This window comes from Rhinolophus sinicus, linkage group LG16 (assembly GCF_036562045.2).
Source record: "Rhinolophus sinicus isolate RSC01 linkage group LG16, ASM3656204v1, whole genome shotgun sequence".
Lineage (NCBI taxonomy): Eukaryota > Metazoa > Chordata > Mammalia > Chiroptera > Rhinolophidae > Rhinolophus > Rhinolophus sinicus.
This window is the reverse complement of record NC_133765.1, coordinates 18,586,113-18,592,954: the sequence shown is the minus strand read 5'-3', so window position 1 is coordinate 18,592,954 and position 6,842 is coordinate 18,586,113. Positions and strand designations below refer to the sequence as shown.

At 47.5% G+C, this 6,842-nt stretch overlaps 1 long non-coding RNA gene across 1 annotated transcript; it reads left to right on the top strand.

The window, feature by feature from the left end:
* Positions 1–6,218: 6,218 nt before the first annotated feature.
* Positions 6,219–6,842, top strand: LOC141569157 (uncharacterized). Its single transcript, XR_012492584.1, has 2 exons — positions 6,219–6,445; positions 6,550–6,842. It is a non-coding gene; the product is annotated as an uncharacterized LOC141569157 (long non-coding RNA).

Below are 6,842 nucleotides of genomic sequence, written 5' to 3'. Positions count from 1 at the left end.
TCAGCGTGAACGCGTGATTTATTGCTCAAGGGAGAGAGTCGTGGGTCTGACAAGAGTGTGACACACTGAGGCCCACCAACCACCCCCATGTGGGAAAGGCTGAGCCTGCTCTAGTGGGACTTGGACAGTGATTCCCACCCCTGAGTGACGCTCCTGCACCTGTGACAGCTCTAACCCCAGGACAGACTGGATGTGAGTCTGCCTCAGCCCCTCGCAAACCCAGGTCATCCATTCCTTGTCCATGTGACTAGAACCACCACACAGCTCAGAGTCACTCAGTGACTAGACGTGGGGAATGACAGCATCACATGTGCACAAATTGACTCCTTCCCAAGAACGAAGGGGAAGAATGGGAGAGACTCAGTGTCCCACATTCCCAGTAACCTCAGGAGGCTGTGCTGTGCTTGACTCCTACGTGGCTCCAAGTTCATGTGCAATCAACACTCCACATGAGGACACTGCCTGCTATGCAAGTGCAGCTCAGAGAAGACTTCCTGCCCCCACCTGTGAGGAGGTGGCTGCACACCCATCCCCCACCCACCTTGATTCCAGAACTGCCACCTGCTCCCACTCTGAAGACCTGTGTAGCAGCCACAGCAGAGTCAGCTCAGTTAAGTTCCCTGCCCTAGTGACCGCATGTCAGGGAGGGCAGGTGGGGACGGGGCTCTTCTGATGGGAAGGGGGCCTGTGGAATATCCGGAGAGAAGGGGGGGAGGAACTCTCCCAAATTGGGAGGTACCTGGCAGATGACAGAGGACAGGGGTCTGAGCTCACAGAGGCTTCTCTGAGCTGGGACAGGGCGCGCTGCGACAGGACCAATCTTCCCGCAGGTTCTCTGGGACCGTCCAGGTTCCTCGTGTCCTCAGCCATTCATTCAACACACTCTGCAGGTTCCTGTGACAACTGCCCTGTGGAGGGGCAGATGGTCTGTGTCCTGACCACGATGAACCGGCAGAGGCGTCCTTTCTCTCTGCCTTACATGCTCCTCCCCCCCTGTTCATCCTTGTGTTTTGGCCTCTGCTTCTCCAGGGTCCCTGAAACCTTTGAGTCCCTGCCGTCAGGGTAATTTACCTGTTTCTCCACAACGTAATGCACCTGTATTCTCAGAGGACAGAGAAACAATTCCACCTACAGCTGGGATTCTATGAGAGACCCCTCGTCCTTGTGTCCCAGGAAGAGCCCTGCCCTGGGCCACATTCCCCCATAAGCCTCCTAAGAATCTGTTCCTCATTCCCGTCCTCTTCTCATTCTCATTCCTCCTTGTCTAGGACCAGAGCAGCGCCCAGGCCACGTATGTGGAGTAGATGTGCGGGCACCGACCACCCCCTCGTACAGAGACGATGCATCACCCCAAGGGAGTCCATGTTGTGTGGAATATCCCCGTGTCTTCCCAATGACGACATTCATGTCCTTCCTCACACAGGGAGCTCAGAGATGGGGCAGAACCACCATCAGGGAGAGGAGCAATGGTCCTCGGAAACCTTCTCAGCTATGAATTTTCTTACAGGGTCCCCATTTCCCCTCTACATAAACTACTCTCTGGTGAACAGTGTGGGAAAAGAGCCAGGAGTGCAATTTCCAGGCTCTCAGCTTCACATGGAAAGGTGCTGGCTCAGGTAGTAAATGACCATCAACCGTGATTGGATGGCCATCAGCTGTGGCTAGTTGGCTGTCAGCTGTAACCAGTGAGCCATTGGCCACTAATACAACTGCTGTGGCTATGCCAGCAGAAAATGGGGGATAGCAAGAAGATGGTGGCTGAGCTAGCAAGAGCAGATTGCAGTTAGCAAGGGGTTGGTTGGTTGGCAGAAAAGCAGACAGCACATTGCAGATCGTGTGGCTCCTACTTCCTGTGTCTCTAACCCAGCCACCAGCAAGACTATAGTGTTATGACTCCCCTATCTATGGCTCCGTGGGTGTTCCTTTTTGGCCTCACCATGTCCTGCATTCTTATGTGGGGAGTGGGACCAGAGACCTTACATGAGTCCCTGCATGACAAACGGCCATGAACTTTTGTTTTCATATGTATCCTCACTTCTTTATGGTCCAATTATAGATATTAACCAACATTTTAAATATCCTTCCTGTATTTGAAAATTATCATTTTTATGAATCCCTGAATGTTAGTATAAAGAATAAATATCCAATATTTACCATAACAGGTAAAAATATAATTAAATATGTTTCAGTAAAATAAGCATAAGAATCAATAAAATAAAAGTATAAATACCTGGGGGTATGTTATTGTCAGAAACTTCTAGTTTAATAATTGCAAAATTCAAGTGTAAATAAAACAGGAACATGAAGAAGTGAAGTGGAATAAATTTTTGTCTCCCCACCTCCAAAGAATCCAACAGTGCAAAGTGGCTGCAAAATCTGCAGAGTCATTTTTTTGTTTGTTTTTGTTCTTTTTATCGGGGAAGGGGAACAGGACTGTATTGGGGAACAGTATGTACTTCCAGGATTTTTTTCCAAGTCAAGTTGTCCTTTCAATCGTAGTTATGGAGGGCACAGTTCAGCTCCAGGTCCAGTTGCTGCTGTCATTTGCAGGGGGCACAGCCCACCATTCCTTGCGGGCGTCGAATGGGCAACCTTGTGGTTGAGAGGACGCTCTCCAACCAACTGAGCCATCTGGGAGCTCAGCGGCACCTCAGCTCAAGGTGCCCTGTTCAACATTAGTTGCAGAGGGCAGAGCACACAATCCCTTGCGAGAGTCGAGCAGTTGATCCGACAACCTTGTGGTTGAGAGCACACTGGCCCATGTGGGAATCGAACCGGCAGCCTTCAGCGTTATGAGCATGGAGCTACAACCACCTGAGTCACCAGGCCGCCCCGGAGTTATTTTTGATGTCATTGATCTTCCCAGAGAAAGAAGATTCTGGGTCAAATGAGGCAGTGGGAGAGGGGGTGGAGGATTGAGGAGTGTGAAGACACCAGGCCTCAGTCCAGCAGGGGGCGCTGCAGCACTGATCCTGTGAACGCAGAGTTCTAAGCCAGGCCAACCAGGAAAACACTCTAGTGGCTCTTGCATACTTGGTAGGCAGTGACCTCACTGAAGTGTGACTGTCCTGCACCTGGGGCGCCAGAAGCCACATGAGCACTCAGCTCTGACTCACATGTGACGGGCCAGCCGCCACGAGTCGATCAGTACCTGAATGGGGGAGTGGGAATGAATAAAAGACACACACAAATGCTAATGCGGCCGGTCTTCAGTCATGCTGAAGCCCTGAGTTTATTATTTCTAACCAATATATACAGTTTGAGTACGTGCAGTTAAATGAAGAAGATATGCATTATCTCAGCGAAAGTAAATCTTTTACTTTGACATTGAAGATACAAGGTCACTGAAACTCACAAAAGTAAATATCTCAAGGAGACAGAACCTACCAATTGTCCAGAAAGCCCTTAGTCTTCTGTGTCCGGGAACTGGCCGTTTCCACCACATTCCTCAGCAGCCGTTAGGCGCCTCTCAGATAAGGCAGAGACAATGTTATGGGGGCAGAAACTAAGCAGTCTGCAAGGTTCAGGGTTGCAAGAAACCATGGCTCCCCACACTCACACCCTTGTCTCATATTCCATCCTTCACCGCTCATGGAGTCATTGCTCAGGCTGACATTAGGCAGGGTAGACAATCCCACCTCTAGAACAAAATTGCTGAAAAAAAATCACCGACAATGTTACCTGGATATAGGTAAGAAGACACCTGGGAAAGGGAGGGTGGGAATTCAAAGTAGACCGCTGGAAGCAGAGCTCTGGGGTTTGTCTGTCATGTTCCTGATTCTTCTCTGGACCCTCCTCACTCTTTGGACAAGGAGTTTCCTTTAGAGCTGAAGAGAAAAGATGGGGAGGGGATTGGTTTGCACTGCACTGCTCCCGTAATCAGCGCACCGGTGGCTGCTCATCCGTGCTTGCTGTCACCTTGTAACCCTCCATCTCTCCTTCCAGGTGTTGAGTCAGATTGTGCTGACTCGGCCACCCATAGTGTCTGGGTCTCTGTTAAAATACATATATATATGTATATATGCATATATGCATAATGTTTATATATTACATACCTTTATAATACATACATATGTATATATATATACACATACACATACATATAATACATGCATATGTATATATATACACATATGCATGTATTATAAAAGTATGTAATATATAAACATTATGCACAGATATATGTAAATAATATGTGCAATATATTATACTTATATATAAGTATATAATGTACAGATGTCATACATAATAAATAAAACAATTATTAAATAAGTTAATAATTATATATTACACATTATGTTTAATGCTGCATATTGTATGATATATATATGGCAAGAGACAGAGAAGAGAGAGAAAGGAACGTAGCACAAATTCATTTTCTGATTCTAGGACAATAAGGAAACCAAAGAAACAGAAACAGTATCATATGTACACAGCTGAAAGGTGTAATTAGAGGCCATGTTATGTGGAGAAATATTCACCTTGACATCAGGGAGGATCTGGCCTTAGACTAGAATACTGGAATCTCAGGGTGATGGTGACCTTGTGGGAGAGCAGATGTGATGACACACTGAGCCATATGTCACATGCACAAGTGGTGGTGCCCTGACACACTGTGAGGGAGGACAATGAAGTTACTGGACCCAGTGACATGGGACCCTGATGCGCTAGCCCTCGGTGGGCAGCGTGCATCAGCATGGGCCTTCAGACATGAACCGCACAGCCCTAAGGAAGCTCCTACCTGGGTCAAGCAGCATCACAGCCACCAGGGGGAGCTCCTCCCTGCTCCTTCCTGCCCTGTGATGGGCTCCTGGGCCCTGGGTTCTTCCACCATAGCTAGGTTTGCAATCCCTCCATTCACCACTGGCTCCAACCTCCCCAGTAGGAGAGAGTTGTTCTGACCCAGGATGCCTGACAATGCCTGAGATGGTTTCTAGGGTTGGGTTAGGGTTCCCTTCAGAGGTCAGGAATCCTGGCTGATTACTATGACTTTCCGTTTATTCATGATGAAATATATAATAAATGCATTCGCTCTGAAACTGCCATAATTTTAGTTGTTATTTCTTAGTGTGTTATTGGTCATTTATTTCTATATTATAGACTTGTGGAAGATGCTATTACTTGTGTTTTTCAGATATTTCAATTATTTTCTTCCAATTCTTCCTTCTCTTAAGATGTAGATCTCCTGATCTTCCAATTTAGTGCACATAAAATTACATCTTATTCTCCAAAATATCAAAAAAAATTTTGTTTGATAGGAACAAAATAATTTCGTCCAAATCTTTGTCTGTTATGACAAAAAAAGGGGCTGTAAAACACCGTTAATGAGAATGAAAAACAGTATGTATGCACATTTCATGAAAGACAAGGTACTAGCAATTCTGAAATGAATATAAAATCATATTTTATTTCACTGTGAACACAATTTTGTGGCTAACCTTCAAAAATTGTTAATGAAGTTTTATATTCCCACCCTTCCTCTTTAATCCGTCCTTCTGCTCTTCTAATTCTTTCCACTCCATATAAGACTCTTCAGAGAAAGAGGAGTTTTAAAGTTCTCCAGGAGGCTCACACCAACTTGTTCAGACAGTGTAATGATCATTTCTGATTATGAGTTATAAGTTTCCTTATTTTTTTCCTAAATGGTGTTGAGAGGAATCTCACAATTTTACGGTGACATCGTAATCTTTCTTCTCAAACACTGCAGGTGATTTGAAGCCACTCCACGTTATTGATGACTCTTGGAGCTGCCACCCCAAGGCTGGCGGCAGTGCAGGTCCATCTGAGGGCACCCCCAGCCTTGGTCACCTGACTGCTGCTACTGGAGACAGTTTACAGAGCTGAGTTAATTGGGAGACCCTTGTCCGTTCAAACACCCATGTATGACTCTGTGACTTCCCACTGGGTTTACTGTTGGAGAGAGGAGGGCCCACTATGTTTCCACAACGGAGACAGGAAGGGATTTCACTGGGGAGGAAGAAACAGTTCATGGGCTTGGGGTAAGTTTCGGTATAAACTAGACTGTGGGGGCCCGGATGTGGAGAAAACACCCCTGTCTTGCACACTTGGAATGGCATTCAACTCTCAGCCATTCCAGAGAAGAAGCTTAGAACCGAGGTCAGCAGAGACAAGGGGGAACTGACTTGGTGACAGGCATCAACCTCCCTCCCTCAGTGATTCAGTCCCATCAGTCATTGGTCTGTGTGAGGTCCCAGCATTTGCCTCTTTCAAGTTGTTCCCCAGAGGACATCAGGGTGACACCTGGGTAGGAAGATGGAGGAAGCTGATTTGCATGAAGCACTTTCACCTCTTCATGGCTCTGGGAGACATGAAAAGGCCCAAGGACACCACACTCTAGCCAGGAGGCTGAGGAAGCCACGTCCTGTGAGTGTCCCCACCATGGCCTGGACGGTGCTTCTGCTTGGGCTCCTCGCTTATGGCTCAGGTCAGAGAAAGGGACTCTGCATCCTTGGGGGGCAAATAAATTCAGAGTCTCAGGGAGACACTTCACTGCCATAATAAAACTTGTGTCTCTTCTGTCTGTTCTAGGTGTGGATTCTCAGACTGTGGTGACCCAGGAGCCATCACTGTCAGTGTCTCCAGGAGGGACAGTCACAATCACCTGTGGCCTTAGCTCTGGGTCAGTCTCTACCAGTAAGTACCCCAGCTGGTACCAGCAGACCCCAGGCCGGGCTCCCCGCATGCTTATATACAGCACAAACAGCCGCCCCTCTGGGGTCCCTGACCGCTTCTCTGGATCCATCTCTGGGAACAAAGCCGCCCTCACCATCACGGGGGCCCAGCCTGAGGACGAGGCCGACTATTACTGTGCTCTGGATATG